Genomic DNA, 16,768 nt, shown 5'->3' on the forward strand with positions numbered 1-16,768 from the left:
GCCGGAGATCAAGAGCAGCCGCCGCAGGGGAGGGATACCATGGTATCTCTCCCCTGGGTGCGTTGTGTTTTGGTGAGCAATAATGCAAGAAAGCAGCGGGCGGGATGGCGAGCTTGTCCTGCTGCTCCAACACAAGCTACCTTAAGAGCCGGTACGATGCGGGCAATGGGTGAAGTTCGTCAGGAGTACTGCAAAAAAAAAACGAGTGTGTTGTCGTGGCAGTTGGTGATCAAAGAAATAAAACAAAATAAAATCAATAAATAATAATGTCATAGACTTAAAGTCATACCTTTGAAGTCATAATGCATTGCAAGTGTTATTAGGGAATGTTGTGCTGTGTTTTCAAGCGCTTCAATGTGCTGCTCTGCAAGGTTTGGAGACAGCGGGTGCGTTCACGGAGATCATGAGCAGCCGGAGATCAAGAGCAGCCGCCGCAGGGGAGGGATACCATGGTAAATAGGTTACCTACCATGGTATCTCTCCCCTGGGTGCGTTGTGTTTTCGTGAGCAATAATGCAGGAAAGCAGCGGGCGGGATGGCGAGCTTGTCCTGCAGCTCCAACACAAGCTACCTTAAGAGCCGGTACGATGCGGGCAATGGGTGAAGTTCGTCAGGAGTACTGCATAAAAAAAACGAGTGTGTTGTCGTGGCAGTTGGTGATCAAAGAAATAAAACAAAATAAAATCAATAAATAATAATGTCATAGACTTAAAGTCATACCTTTGAAGTCATAATGCATTGCAAGTGTTATTAGGGAATGTTGTGCTGTGTTTTCAAGCGCTTCAATGTGCTGCTCTGCAAGGTTTGGAGACAGCGGGTGCGTTCACGGAGATCATGAGCAGCCGGAGATCAAGAGCAGCCGCCGCAGGGGAGGGATACCATGGTAAATAGGTTACCTATTTACCATGGTATCTCTCCCCTGGGTGCGTTGTGTTTTCGTGAGCAATAATGCAGGAAAGCAGCGGGCGGGATGGCGAGCTTGTCCTGCTGCTCCAACACAAGCTACCTTAAGAGCCGGTACGATGCGGGCAATGGGTGAAGTTCGTCAGGAGTACTGCATAAAAAAACGAGTGTGTTGTCGTGGCAGTTGGTGATCAAAGAAATAAAACAAAATAAAATCAATAAATAATAATGTCATAGACTTAAAGTCATACCTTTGAAGTCATAATGCATTGCAAGTGTTATTAGGGAATGTTGTGCTGTGTTTTCAAGCGCTTCAATGTGCTGCTCTGCAAGGTTTGGAGACAGCGGGTGCGTTCACGGAGATCATGAGCAGCCGGAGATCAAGAGCAGCCGCCGCAGGGGAGGGATACCATGGTAAATAGGTTACCTATTTACCATGGTATCTCTCCCCTGGGTGCGTTGTGTTTTGGTGAGCAATAATGCAGGAAAGCAGCGGGCGGGATGGCGAGCTTGTCCTGCTGCTCCAACACAAGCTACCTTAAGAGCCGGTACGATGCGGGCAATGGGTGAAGTTCGTCAGGAGTACTGCATAAAAAAAAGGAGTGTGTTGTCGTGGCAGTTGGTGATCAAAGAAATAAAACAAAATAAAATCAATAAATAATAATGTCATAGACTTAAAGTCATACCTTTGAAGTCATAATGCATTGCAAGTGTTATTAGGGAATGTTGTGCTGTGTTTTCAAGCGCTTCAATGTGCTGCTCTGCAAGGTTTGGAGACAGCGGGTGCGTTCACGGAGATCATGAGCAGCCGGAGATCAAGAGCAGCCGCCGCAGGGGAGGGATACCATGGTAAATAGGTTACCTACCATGGTATCTCTCCCCTGGGTGCGTTGTGTTTTCGTGAGCAATAATGCAGGAAAGCAGCGGGCGGGATGGCGAGCTTGTCCTGCAGCTCCAACACAAGCTACCTTAAGAGCCGGTACGATGCGGGCAATGGGTGAAGTTCGTCAGGAGTACTGCATAAAAAAAACGAGTCTGTTGTCGTGGCAGTTGGTGATCAAAGAAATAAAACAAAATAAAATCAATAAATAATAATGTCATAGACTTAAAGTCATACCTTTGAAGTCATAATGCATTGCAAGTGTTATTAGGGAATGTTGTGCTGTGTTTTCAAGCGCTTCAATGTGCTGCTCTGCAAGGTTTATAGACAGCGGGTGCGTTCACGGAGATCATGAGCAGCCGGAGATCAAGAGCAGACGCCGCAGTGGAGGGATACCATGGTAAATAGGTTACCTATTTACCATGGTATCTCTCCCCTGGGTGCGTTGTGTTTTCGTGAGCAATAATGCAGGAAAGCAGCGGGCGGGATGGCGAGCTTGTCCTGCTGCTCCAACACAAGCTACCTTAAGAGCCGGTACGATGCGGGCAATGGGTGAAGTTCGTCAGGAGTACTGCAAAAAAAAAACGAGTGTGTTGTCGTGGCAGTTGGTGATCAAAGAAAGAAAACAAAATAAAATCAATAAATAATAATGTCATAGACTTAAAGTCATACCTTTGAAGTCATAATGCATTGCAAGTGTTATTAGGGAATGTTGTGCTGTGTTTTCAAGCGCTTCAATGTGCTGCTCTGCAAGGTTTATAGACAGCGGGTGCGTTCACGGAGATCATGAGCAGCCGGAGATCAAGAGCAGCCGCCGCAGGGGAGGGATACCATGGTAAATAGGTTACCTACCATGGTATCTCTCCCCTGGGTGCGTTGTGTTTTCGTGAGCAATAATGCAGGAAAGCAGCGGGCGGGATGGCGAGCTTGTCCTGCAGCTCCAACACAAGCTACCTTAAGAGCCGGTACGATGCGGGCAATGGGTGAAGTTCGTCAGGAGTACTGCATAAAAAAAACGAGTGTGTTGTCGTGGCAGTTGGTGATCAAAGAAATAAAACAAAATAAAATCAATAAATAATAATGTCATAGACTTAAAGTCATACCTTTGAAGTCATAATGCATTGCAAGTGTTATTAGGGAATGTTGTGCTGTGTTTTCAAGCGCTTCAATGTGCTGCTCTGCAAGGTTTGGAGACAGCGGGTGCGTTCACGGAGATCATGAGCAGCCGGAGATCAAGAGCAGCCGCCGCAGGGGAGGGATACCATGGTAAATAGGTTACCTATTTACCATGGTATCTCTCCCCTGGGTGCGTTGTGTTTTCGTGAGCAATAATGCAGGAAAGCAGCGGGCGGGATGGCGAGCTTGTCCTGCTGCTCCAACACAAGCTACCTTAAGAGCCGGTACGATGCGGGCAATGGGTGAAGTTCGTCAGGAGTACTGCATAAAAAAACGAGTGTGTTGTCGTGGCAGTTGGTGATCAAAGAAATAAAACAAAATAAAATCAATAAATAATAATGTCATAGACTTAAAGTCATACCTTTGAAGTCATAATGCATTGCAAGTGTTATTAGGGAATGTTGTGCTGTGTTTTCAAGCGCTTCAATGTGCTGCTCTGCAAGGTTTGGAGACAGCGGGTGCGTTCACGGAGATCATGAGCAGCCGGAGATCAAGAGCAGCCGCCGCAGGGGAGGGATACCATGGTAAATAGGTTACCTATTTACCATGGTATCTCTCCCCTGGGTGCGTTGTGTTTTGGTGAGCAATAATGCAGGAAAGCAGCGGGCGGGATGGCGAGCTTGTCCTGCTGCTCCAACACAAGCTACCTTAAGAGCCGGTACGATGCGGGCAATGGGTGAAGTTCGTCAGGAGTACTGCATAAAAAAAAGGAGTGTGTTGTCGTGGCAGTTGGTGATCAAAGAAATAAAACAAAATAAAATCAATAAATAATAATGTCATAGACTTAAAGTCATACCTTTGAAGTCATAATGCATTGCAAGTGTTATTAGGGAATGTTGTGCTGTGTTTTCAAGCGCTTCAATGTGCTGCTCTGCAAGGTTTGGAGACAGCGGGTGCGTTCACGGAGATCATGAGCAGCCGGAGATCAAGAGCAGCCGCCGCAGGGGAGGGATACCATGGTAAATAGGTTACCTACCATGGTATCTCTCCCCTGGGTGCGTTGTGTTTTCGTGAGCAATAATGCAGGAAAGCAGCGGGCGGGATGGCGAGCTTGTCCTGCAGCTCCAACACAAGCTACCTTAAGAGCCGGTACGATGCGGGCAATGGGTGAAGTTCGTCAGGAGTACTGCATAAAAAAAACGAGTCTGTTGTCGTGGCAGTTGGTGATCAAAGAAATAAAACAAAATAAAATCAATAAATAATAATGTCATAGACTTAAAGTCATACCTTTGAAGTCATAATGCATTGCAAGTGTTATTAGGGAATGTTGTGCTGTGTTTTCAAGCGCTTCAATGTGCTGCTCTGCAAGGTTTATAGACAGCGGGTGCGTTCACGGAGATCATGAGCAGCCGGAGATCAAGAGCAGACGCCGCAGTGGAGGGATACCATGGTAAATAGGTTACCTATTTACCATGGTATCTCTCCCCTGGGTGCGTTGTGTTTTCGTGAGCAATAATGCAGGAAAGCAGCGGGCGGGATGGCGAGCTTGTCCTGCTGCTCCAACACAAGCTACCTTAAGAGCCGGTACGATGCGGGCAATGGGTAAAGTTCGTCAGGAGTACTGCATAAAAAAAACGAGTGTGTTGTCGTGGCAGTTGGTGATCAAAGAAATAAAACAATATAAAATCAATAAATAATAATGTCATAGACTTAAAGCCATACCTTTGAAGTCATAATGCATTACAAGTGTTATTAGGGAATGTTGTGCTGTGTTTTCAAGCGCTTCAATGTGCTGCTCTGCAAGGTTTGGAGACAGCGGGTGCGTTCACGGAGATCAAGAGCAGCCGGAGATGAAGAGCAGCCGCCGCAGGGGAGGGATACCATGGTAAATAGGTTACCTATTTACCATGGTATCTCTCCCCTGGGTGCGTTGTGTTTTGGTGAGCAATAATGCAGGAAAGTAGCGGGCGGGATGGCGAGCTTGTCCTGCTGCTCCAACACAAGCTACCTTAAGAGCCGGTACGATGCGGGCAATGGGTGAAGTTCGTCAGGAGTACTGCATAAAAAAAACGAGTGTGTTGTCGTGGCAGTTGGTGATCAAAGAAATAAAACAAAATAAAATCAATAAATAATAATGTCATAGACTTAAAGTCATACCTTTGAAGTCATAATGCATTACAAGTGTTATTAGGGAATGTTGTGCTGTGTTTTCAAGCGCTTCAATGTGCTGCTCTGCAAGGTTTGGAGACAGCGGGTGCGTTCACGGAGATCAAGAGCAGCCGGCGCAAAACACAAGGCACCCAGGGGAGAGATACCATGGTAAATAGGTTACCTATTTACCTATTTTTGTTTCGGCGAACGGTTTTGGTGAGCAGTAATGCAGGAAAGCAGCGGGCGGGATGGCGAGCTTGTCCTGCTGCTCCAACACAAGCTACCTTAAGAGCCGGTACGATGCGGGCAATGGGTGAAGTTCGTCAGGAGTACTGCATAAAAAAACGAGTGGGTTGTCGTGGCAGTTGGTGATCAAAGAAATAAAACAAAATAAAATCAATAAATAAATAATAATGTCATAGACTTAAAGTCATACCTTTGAAGTCATTATGCACTGCAAGTGTTATTAGGGAATGTTGTGCTGTGTTTTCAAGCGCTTCAATGTGCTGCTCTGCAAGGTTTGGAGACAGCGGGTGCGTTCACGGAGATCAAGAGCAGCCGGAGATCAAGAGCAGCCGCCGCAGGGGAGGGATACCATGGTAAATAGGTTACCTATTTACCATGGTATCTCTCCCCTGGGTGCGTTGTGTTTTGGTGAACAATAATGCAGGAAAGCAGCGGGCGGGATGGCGAGCTTGTCCTGCTGCTCCAACACAAGCTACCTTAAGAGCCGGTACGATGCGGGCAATGGGTGAAGTTCGTCAGGAGTACTGCATAAAAAAACGAGTGTGTTGTCGTGGCAGTTGGTGATCAAAGAAATAAAACAAAATAAAATCAATAAATAATAATGTCATCGACTTAAAGTCATACCTTTGAAGTCATAATGCATTGCAAGTGTTATTAGGGAATGTTGTGCTGTGTTTTCAAGCGCTTCAATGTGCTGCTCTGCAAGGTTTGGAGACAGCGGGTGCGTTCACGGAGATCAAGAGCAGCCGGAGATCAAGAGCAGCCGCCTCAGGGGAGTGATACCATGGTAAATAGGTTACCTATTTACCATGGTATCTCTCCCCTGGGTGCGTTGTGTTTTGTCGAGCAATAATGCAGGAAAGCAGCGGGCGGGATGGCGAGCTTGTCCTGCTGCTCCAACACAAGCTACCTTTAGAGCCGGTACGATGCGGGCAATGGGTGAAGTTCGTCAGGAGTACTGCATAAAAAAACGAGTTGTTTGTCGTGGCAGTTGGTGATCAAAGAAATAAAACAAAATAAAATCAATAAATAATAATGTCATAGACCTAAAGCCATACCTTTGAAGTCATAATGCATTGCAAGTGTTATTAGGGAATGTTGTGCTGTGTTTTCAAGCGCTTCAATGTGCTGCTCTGCAAGGTTTGGAGACAGCGGGTGCGTTCACGGAGATCAAGAGCAGCCAGAGATCAAGAGCAGCCGCCGCAGGGGAGGGATACCATGGTAAATAGGTTACCTATTTACCACGGTATCTCTCCCCTGGGTGCGTTGTGTTTTGGTGAACAATAATGCAGGAAAGCAGCGGGCGGGATGGCGAGCTTGTCCTGCTGCTCCAACACAAGCTACCTTAAGAGTCGGTACGATGCGGGCAATGGGTGAAGTTCGTCAGGAGTACTGCATAAAAAAAACGAGTGTGTTGTCGTGGCAGTTGGTGATCAAAGAAATAAAACAAAATAAAATCAATAAATAATAATGTCATAGACTTAAAGTCATACCTTTGAAGTCATAATGCATTGCAAGTGTTATTAGGGAATGTTGTGCTGTGTTTTCAAGCGCTTCAATGTGCTGCTCTGCAAGGTTTGGAGACAGCGGGTGCGTTCACGGAGATCAAGAGCAGCCGGAGATCAAGAGCAGCCGGAGATCAAGAGCAGCCTCCGCAGGGGAGGGATACCATGGTAAATAGGTTACCTATTTACCATGGTTACCTATTTACCATGGTATCTCTCCCCTGGGTGCGTTGTGTTTTCGTGAGCAATAATGCAGGAAAGCCATGGTATCTCTCCCCTGGGTGCGTTGTGTTTTGGTGAGCAATAATGCAGGAAAGCAGCGGGCGGGATGGCGAGCTTGTCCTGCTGCTCCAACACAAGCTACCTTAAGAGCCGGTACGATGCGGGCAATGGGTGAAGTTCGTCAGGAGTACTGCATAAAAAAACGAGTGTGTTGTCGTGGCAGTTGGTGATCAAAGAAATAAAACAAAATAAAATCAATAAATAATAATGTCATAGACTTAAATTCATACCTTTGAAGTCATAATGCATTGCAAGTTTTATTAGGGAATGTTGTGCTGTGTTTTCAAGCGCTTCAATGTGCTGCTCTGCAAGTTTTGGAGACAGCGCGTGCGTTCACAGAGATCAAGAGCAGCCGGAGATCAAGAGCAGCCGCCGCAGGGGAGGGATACCATAGTATCTCTCCCCTGGGTGCGTTGTGTTTTGGTGAGCAATAATGCAGGAAAGCAGCGGGCGGGATGGCGAGCTTGTCCTGCTGCTCCAACACAAGCTAAATTAAGAGCCGGTACGATGCGGGCAATGGGTGAAGTTCGTCAGGAGTACTGCATAAAAAAAACGAGTGTGTTGTCGTGGCAGTTGGTGATCAAAGAAATAAAACAAAATAAAATCAATAAATAATAATGTCATAGACTTAAAGTCATACCTTTGAAGTCATAATGCATTACAAGTGTTATTAGGGAATGTTGTGCTGTGTTTTCAAGCGCTTCAATGTGCTGCTCTGCAAAGGTTTGGAGACAGCGCGTGCGTTCACGGAGATCAAGAGCAGCCGGCGCAAAACACAAGGCACCCAGGGGAGAGATACCATGGTAAATAGGTTACCTATTTACCTATTTTTGTTTCGGCGAACGGTTTTGGTGAGCAGTAATGCAGGAAAGCAGCGGGCGTGATGGCGAGCTTGTCCTGCTGCTCCAACACAAGCTACCTTAAGAGCCGGTACGATGCGGGCAATGGGTGAAGTTCGTCAGGAGTACTGCATAAAAAAACGAGTGTGTTGTCGTGGCAGTTGGTGATCAAAGAAATAAAACAAAATAAAATCAATAAATAATAATGTCATAGACTTAAAGTCATACCTTTGAAGTCATAATGCATTGCAAGTGTTATTAGGGAATGTTGTGCTGTGTTTTCAAGCGCTTCAATGTGCTGCTCTGCAAGGTTTGGAGACAGCGGGTGCGTTCACGGAGATCAAGAGCAGCCGGAGATCAAGAGCAGCCGGAGATCAAGAGCAGCCTCCGCAGGGGAGGGATACCATGGTAAATAGGTTACCTATTTACCATGGTTACCTATTTACCATGGTATCTCTCCCCTGGGTGCGTTGTGTTTTCGTGAGCAATAATGCAGGAAAGCCATGGTATCTCTCCCCTGGGTGCGTTGTGTTTTCGTGAGCAATAATGCAGGAAAGCAGCGGACGGGATGGCGAGTTTGTCCTGCTGCTCCAACACAAGCTACCTTAAGAGCCGATACGATGCGGGCAATGGGTGAAGTTCGTCAGGAATACTGCATAAAAAAACGAGTGTGTTGTCGTGGCAGTTGGTGATCAAAGAAATAAAACAAAATAAAATCAATAAATAATAATGTCATAGACTTAAAGTCATACCTTTGAAGTCATAATGCATTGCAAGTGTTATTAGGGAATGTTGTGCTGTGTTTTCAAGCGCTTCAATGTGCTGCTCTGCAAGGTTTGGAGACAGCGGGTGCGTTCACGGAGATCATGAGCAGCCGGAGATCAAGAGCAGCCGCCGCAGGGGAGGGATACCATGGTAAATAGGTTACCTATTTACCATGGTATCTCTCCCCTAGGTGCGTTGTGTTTTCGTGAGCAATAATGCAGGAAAGCAGCGGGCGGGATGGCGAGCTTGTCCTGCTGCTCCAACACAAGCTACCTTAAGAGCCGGTACAATGCGGGCAATGGGTGAAGTTCGTCAGGAGTACTGCATAAAAAAACGAGTGTGTTGTCGTGGCAGTTGGTGATCAAAGAAATAAAACAAAATAAAATCAATAAATAATAATGTCATAGACTTAAAGTCATACCTTTGAAGTCATAATGCATTGCAAGTGTTATTAGGGAATGTTGTGCTGTGTTTTCAAGCGCTTCAATGTGCTGCTCTGCAAGGTTTGGAGACAGCGGGTGCGTTCACGGAGATCATGAGCAGCCGGAGATCAAGAGCAGCCGCCGCAGGGGAGGGATACCATAGTATCTCTCCCCTGGGTGCGTTGTGTTTTGGTGAGCAATAATGCAGGAAAGCAGCGGGCGGGATGGCGAGCTTGTCCTGCTGCTCCAACACAAGCTAAATTAAGAGCCGGTACGATGCGGGCAATGGGTGAAGTTCGTCAGGAGTACTGCTTAAAAAAAACGAGTGTGTTGTCGTGGCAGTTGGTGATCAAAGAAATAAAACAAAATAAAATCAATAAATAATAATGTCATAGACTTAAAGTCATACCTTTGAAGTCATAATGCATTACAAGTGTTATTAGGGAATGTTGTGCTGTGTTTTCAAGCGCTTCAATGTGCTGCTCTGCAAAGGTTTGGAGACAGCGCGTGCGTTCACGGAGATCAAGAGCAGCCGGCGCAAAACACAAGGCACCCAGGGGAGAGATACCATGGTAAATAGGTTACCTATTTACCTATTTTTGTTTCGGCGAACGGTTTTGGTGAGCAGTAATGCAGGAAAGCAGCGGGCGTGATGGCGAGCTTGTCCTGCTGCTCCAACACAAGCTACCTTAAGAGCCGGTACGATGCGGGCAATGGGTGAAGTTCGTCAGGAGTACTGCATAAAAAAACGAGTGTGTTGTCGTGGCAGTTGGTGATCAAAGAAATAAAACAAAATAAAATCAATAAATAATAATGTCATAGACTTAAAGTCATACCTTTGAAGTCATAATGCATTGCAAGTGTTATTAGGGAATGTTGTGCTGTGTTTTCAAGCGCTTCAATGTGCTGCTCTGCAAGGTTTGGAGACAGCGCCTATTTACCATGGTATCTCTCCCCTGGGTGCGTTGTGTTTTCGTGAGCAATAATGCAGGAAAGCAGCGGGCGGGATAGCGAGCTTGTCCTGCTGCTCCAACACAAGCTACCTTAAGAGCCGGTACGATGCGGGCAATGGGTGAAGTTCGTCAGGAGTACTGCTTAAAAAAAACGAGTGTGTTGTCGTGGCAGTTGGTGATCAAAGAAATAAAACAAAATAAAATCAATAAATAATAATGTCATAGACTAAAAGTCATACCTTTGAAGTCATAATGCATTGCAAGTTTTATTAGGGAATGTTGTGCTGTGTTTTCAAGCTCTTCAATGTGCTGCTCTGCAAGGTTTGGAGACAGCGGGTGCGTTCACGGAGATCATGAGCAGCCGGAGATCAAGAGCAGCCGCCGCAGGGGAGGGATACCATGGTAAATAGGTTACCTATTTACCATGGTATCTCTCCCCTAGGTGCGTTGTGTTTTCGTGAGCAATAATGCAGGAAAGCAGCGGGCGGGATGGCGAGCTTGTCCTGCTGCTCCAACACAAGCTACCTTAAGAGCCGGTACAATGCGGGCAATGGGTGAAGTTCGTCAGGAGTACTGCATAAAAAAACGAGTGTGTTGTCGTGGCAGTTGGTGATCAAAGAAATAAAACAAAATAAAATCAATAAATAATAATGTCATAGACTTAAAGTCATACCTTTGAAGTCATAATGCATTGCAAGTGTTATTAGGGAATGTTGTGCTGTGTTTTCAAGCGCTTCAATGTGCTGCTCTGCAAGGTTTGGAGACAGCGGGTGCGTTCACGGAGATCACGAGCCGCCGGAGATCAAGAGCAGCCGCCGCAGGGGAGGGATACCATGGTAAATAGGTTACCTATTTACCATGGTATCTCTCCCCTGGGTGCGTTGTGTTTTCGTGAGCAATAATGCAGGAAAGCAGCGGGCGGGATGGCGAGCTTGTCCTGCTGCTCCAACACAAGCTACCTTAAGAGCCGGTACGATGCGGGCAATGGGTGAAGTTCGTCAGGAGTACTGCATAAAAAAACGAGTGTGTTGTCGTGGCAGTTGGTGATCAAAGAAATAAAACAAAATAAAATAAATAAATAATAATGTCATAGACTTAAAGTCATACCTTTGAAGTCATAATGCATTGCAAGTGTTATTAGGGAATGTTGTGCTGTGTTTTCAAGCGCTTCAATGTGCTGCTCTGCAAGGTTTGGAGACAGCGGGTGCGTTCACGGAGATCATGAGCAGCCGGAGATCAAGAGCAGCCGCCGCAGGGGAGGGATACCATAGTATCTCTCCCCTGGGTGCGTTGTGTTTTGGTGAGCAATAATGCAGGAAAGCAGCGGGCGGGATGGCGAGCTTGTCCTGCTGCTCCAACACAAGCTAAATTAAGAGCCGGTACGATGCGGGCAATGGGTGAAGTTCGTCAGGAGTACTGCTTAAAAAAAACGAGTGTGTTGTCGTGGCAGTTGGTGATCAAAGAAATAAAACAAAATAAAATCAATAAATAATAATGTCATAGACTTAAAGTCATACCTTTGAAGTCATAATGCATTACAAGTGTTATTAGGGAATGTTGTGCTGTGTTTTCAAGCGCTTCAATGTGCTGCTCTGCAAAGGTTTGGAGACAGCGCGTGCGTTCACGGAGATCAAGAGCAGCCGGCGCAAAACACAAGGCACCCAGGGGAGAGATACCATGGTAAATAGGTTACCTATTTACCTATTTTTGTTTCGGCGAACGGTTTTGGTGAGCAGTAATGCAGGAAAGCAGCGGGCGTGATGGCGAGCTTGTCCTGCTGCTCCAACACAAGCTACCTTAAGAGCCGGTACGATGCGGGCAATGGGTGAAGTTCGTCAGGAGTACTGCATAAAAAAACGAGTGTGTTGTCGTGGCAGTTGGTGATCAAAGAAATAAAACAAAATAAAATCAATAAATAATAATGTCATAGACTTAAAGTCATACCTTTGAAGTCATAATGCATTGCAAGTGTTATTAGGGAATGTTGTGCTGTGTTTTCAAGCGCTTCAATGTGCTGCTCTGCAAGGTTTGGAGACAGCGCCTATTTACCATGGTATCTCTCCCCTGGGTGCGTTGTGTTTTCGTGAGCAATAATGCAGGAAAGCAGCGGGCGGGATAGCGAGCTTGTCCTGCTGCTCCAACACAAGCTACCTTAAGAGCCGGTACGATGCGGGCAATGGGTGAAGTTCGTCAGGAGTACTGCTTAAAAAAAACGAGTGTGTTGTCGTGGCAGTTGGTGATCAAAGAAATAAAACAAAATAAAATCAATAAATAATAATGTCATAGACTAAAAGTCATACCTTTGAAGTCATAATGCATTGCAAGTTTTATTAGGGAATGTTGTGCTGTGTTTTCAAGCTCTTCAATGTGCTGCTCTGCAAGGTTTGGAGACAGCGCGTGCGTTCACGGAGATCAAGAGCAGCCGGCGATCAAGAGCAGCCGCCGCAGGGGAGGGATACCATGGTAAATAGGTTACCTATTTACCATGGTATCTCTCCCCTGGGTGCGTTGTGTTTTGGTGAGCAATAATGCAAGAAAGCAGCGGGCTGGATGGCGAGCTTGTCCTGCTGCTCCAACACAAGCTAAATTAAGAGCCGGTACGATGCGGGCAATGGGTGAAGTTCGTAAGGAGTACTGCATAAAAAAACGAGTGTGTTGTCGTGGCAGTTGGTGATCAAAGAAATAAAACAAAATAAAATCAATAAATAATAATGTCATAGACTTAAAGTCATACCTTTGAAGTCATAATGCATTACAAGTGTTATTAGGGAATGTTGTGCTGTGTTTTCAAGCGCTTCAATGTGCTGCTCTGCAAAGGTTTGGAGACAGCGCGTGCGTTCACGGAGATCAAGAGCAGCCAGCGCAAAACACAAGGCACCCAGGGGAGAGATACCATGGTAAATAGGTTACCTATTTACCTATTTTTGTTTCGGCGAACGGTTTTGGTGAGCAGTAATGCAGGAAAGCAGCGGGCGGGATTTCGAGCTTGTCCTGCTGCTCCAACACAAGCTACCCTAAGAGCCGGTACGATGCGGGCAATGGGTGAAGTTCGTCAGGAGTACTGCATAAAAAAACGAGTGTGTTGTCGTGGCAGTTGGTGATCAAAGAAATAAAACAAAATAAAATCAATAAATAATAATGTCATAGACTTAAAGTCATACCTTTGAAGTCATAATGCATTGCAAGTGTTATTATGGAATGTTGTGCTGTGTTTTCAAGCGCTTCAATGTGCTGCTCTGCAAGGTTTGGAGACAGCGCGTGCGTTCACGGAGATCAAGAGCAGCCGCCGCAGGGGAGGGATACCATGGTAAATAGGTTACCTATTTACCATGGTATCTCACCCCTGGGTGCGTTGTGTTTTCGTGAGCAATAATGCAGGAAAGCAGCGGGCGGGATGGCGAGCTTGTCCTGCTGCTCCGACACAAGCTACCTTAAGAGCCGGTACGATGCGGGCAATGGGTGAAGTTCGTCAGGAGTACTGCATAAAAAAACGAGTGTGTTGTCGTGGCAGTTGGTGATCAAAGAAATAAAACAAAATAAAATCAATAAATAATAATGTCATAGACTTAAAGTCATACCTTTGAAGTCATAATGCATTGCAAGTGTTATTAGGGAATGTTGTGCTGTGTTTTCAAGCGCTTCAATGTGCTGCTCTGCAAGGTTTGGAGACAGCGGGTGCGTTCACGGAGATCATGAGCAGCCGGAGATCAAGAGCAGCCGCCGCAGGGGAGGGATACCATGGTAAATAGGTTACCTATTTACCATGGTATCTCTCCCCTGGGTGCGTTGTGTTTTGGTGAGCAATAATGCAGGAAAGCAGCGGGCGGGATGGCGAGCTTGTCCTGCTGCTCCAACACAAGCTACCTTAAGAGCCGGTACGATGCGGGCAATGGGTGAAGTTCGTCAGGAGTACTGCAAAAAAAAAACGAGTGTGTTGTCGTGGCAGTTGGTGATCAAAGAAATAAAACAAAATAAAATCAATAAATAATAATGTCAAAGACTTAAAGTCATACCTTTGAAGTCATAATGCATTGCAAGTGTTATTAGGGAATGTTGTGCTGTGTTTTCAAGCGCTTCAATGTGCTGCTCTGCAAGGTTTGGAGACAGCGGGTGCGTTCACGGAGATCATGAGCAGCTGGAGATCAAGAGCAGCCGCCGCAGGGGAGGGATACCATGGTAAATAGGTTACCTATTTACCATGGTATCTCTCCCCTGGGTGCGTTGTGTTTTGGTGAGCAATAATGCAGGAAAGCAGCGGGCGGGATGGCGAGCTTGTCCTGCTGCTCCAACACAAGCTACCTTAAGAGCCGGTACGATGCGGGCAATGGGTGAAGTTCGTCAGGAGTACTGCAAAAAAAAAACGAGTGTGTTGTCGTGGCAGTTGGTGATCAAAGAAATAAAACAAAATAAAATCAATAAATAATAATGTCAAAGACTTAAAGTCATACCTTTGAAGTCATAATGCATTGCAAGTGTTATTAGGGAATGTTGTGCTGTGTTTTCAAGCGCTTCAATGTGCTGCTCTGCAAGGTTTGGAGACAGCGGGTGCGTTCACGGAGATCATGAGCAGCTGGAGATCAAGAGCAGCCGCCGCAGGGGAGGGATACCATGGTAAATAGGTTACCTATTCGTGAGCGTTACCTATTTACCATGGAATCTCTCCCCTGGGTGCGTTGTGTTTTCGTGAGCAATAATGCAGGAAAGCAGCGGGCGGGATGGCGAGCTTGTCCTGCTGCTCCAACACAAGCTACCTTAAGAGCCGGTACGATGCGGGCAATGGGTGAAGTTCGTCAGGAGTACTGCATAAAAAAAACGAGTGTGTTGTCGTGGCAGTTGGTGATCAAAGAAATAAAACAAAATAAAATCAATAAAAAATAATGTCATAGACTTAAAGTCATACCTTTGAAGTCATAATGCATTGCAAGTGTTATTAGGGAATGTTGTGCTGTGTTTTCAAGCGCTTCAATGTGCTGCTCTGCAAGGTTTGGAGACAGCGGGTGCGTTCACGGAGATCATGAGCAGCCGGAGATCAAGAGCAGCCGCCGCAGGGGAGGGATACCATGGTAAATAGGTTACCTTATAATAATTTACCATGGTATATCTCCCATGGGTGCGTTGTGTTTTCGTGAGCAATAATGCAGGAAAGCAGTGGGCGGGATGGCGAGCTTGTCCTGCTGCTCCAACACAAGCTACCTTAAGAGCCGGTACGATGCGGGCAATGGGTGAAGTTCGTCAGGAGTACTGCATAAAAAAAACGAGTGTGTTGTCGTGGCAGTTGGTGATCAAAGAAATAAAACAAAATAAAATCAATAAATAATAATGTCATAGACTTAAAGTCATACCTTTGAAGTCATAATGCATTGCAAGTGTTATTAGGGAATGTTGTGCTGTGTTTTCAAGCGCTTCAATGTGCTGCTCTGCAAGGTTTGGAGACAGCGGGTGCGTTCACGGAGATCATGAGCAGCCGGAGATCAAGAGCAGCCGCCGCAGGGGAGGGATACCATGGTAAATAGGTTACCTATTTACCATGGTATCTCTCCCCTGGGTGCGTTGTGTTTTCGTGAGCAATAATGCAGGAAAGCAGCGGGCGGGATGGCGAGCTTGTCCTGCTGCTCCAACACAAGCTACCTTAAGAGCCGGTACGATGCGGGCAATGGGTGAAGTTCGTCAGGAGTACTGCATAAAAAAAACGAGTGTGTTGTCGTGGCAGTTGGTGATCAAAGAAATAAAACAAAATAAAATCAATAAATAATAATGTCATAGACTTAAAGTCATACCTTTGAAGTCATAATGCATTGCAAGTGTTATTAGGGAATGTTGTGCTGTGTTTTCAAGCGCTTCAATGTGCTGCTCTGCAAGGTTTGGAGACAGCGGGTGCGTTCACGGAGATCATGAGCAGCCGCCGCAGGGGAGGGATACCATGGTAAATAGGTTACCTATTTACCATGGTATCTCTCCCCTGGGTGCGTTGTGTTTTCGTGAGCAATAATGCAGGAAAGCAGCGGGCGGGATGGCGAGCTTGTCCTGCTGCTCCAACACAAGCTACCTTAAGAGCCGGTACGATGCGGGCAATGGGTGAAGTTCGTCAGGAGTACTGCATAAAAAAAACGAGTGTGTTGTCGTGGCAGTTGGTGATCAAAGAAATAAAACAAAATAAAATCAATAAATAATAATGTCATAGACTTAAAGTCATACCTTTGAAGTCATAATGCATTGCAAGTGTTATTAGGGAATGTTGTGCTGTGCTTTCAAGCGCTTCAATGTGCTGCTCTGCAAGGTTTGGAGACAGCGGGTGCGTTCACGGAGATCATGAGCAGCCGGAGATCAAGAGCAGCCGCAGCAGGGGAGGGATACCATGGTAAATATGTTACCTATTTACCATGGTATCTCTCCCCTGGGTGCGTTGTGTTTTCGTGAGCAATAATGCAGGAAAGCAGCGGGCGGGATGGCGAGCTTGTCCTGCTGCTCCAACACAAGCTACCTTAAGAGCCGGTACGATGCGGGTAATGGGTGAAGTTCGTCAGGAGTACTGCATAAAAAAAAACGAGTGTGTTGTCGTGGCAGTTGGTGATCAAAGAAATAAAACAAAATAAAATCAATAAATAATAATGTCATAGACTTAAAGTCATACCTTTGAAGTCATAATGCATTGCAAGTGTTATTAGGGAATGTTGTGCTGTGTTTTCAAGGCTTCAATGTGCTGCTC

The sequence above is a fragment of the Acipenser ruthenus genome, chromosome 5 (assembly GCF_902713425.1).
Source record: "Acipenser ruthenus chromosome 5, fAciRut3.2 maternal haplotype, whole genome shotgun sequence".
In the NCBI taxonomy this organism is placed as follows: Eukaryota; Metazoa; Chordata; class Actinopteri; order Acipenseriformes; family Acipenseridae; genus Acipenser; species Acipenser ruthenus.